Below are 389 nucleotides of genomic sequence, written 5' to 3' on the forward strand. Positions count from 1 at the left end.
GGAGGAGTTGGGAGGCAAAACAGAGGAAGAGGCAGAAGAGGCCTTTCTGTATCACAATGACATGGTCTGTCAACAAATTACAGTACAAACAGTAAGAGCGTAAATGTGAATCTTGTCCAGTCTCTTGCAATCAATACACTAAGGTGTAACTTACAATTTACAATAAGTGTCATCAAAACTTTAGCCATAGTTTATATCAGAACATCCCTCCAGAGTACACTGTTATATTGACAACACGACTAAGCAATTTGACTGTCTTATCCGTACACAATAACACAAGGACTTGTCATCTGATGGCAGTGACATGTTCATTGACACAGATATTTACTTTTGAGAGATGAACTAAGGATTTTGAGCAAGAGACTGGCTTTTGCAGGTAATCCATGGTG

The sequence above is a fragment of the Seriola lalandi genome, unplaced genomic scaffold, assembly GCF_002814215.2.
Source record: "Seriola lalandi dorsalis isolate HSWRI2012SDOR001 ecotype SW California unplaced genomic scaffold, Sedor1 jcf7180002054972, whole genome shotgun sequence".
NCBI classification, from domain to species: domain Eukaryota; kingdom Metazoa; phylum Chordata; class Actinopteri; order Carangiformes; family Carangidae; genus Seriola; species Seriola lalandi.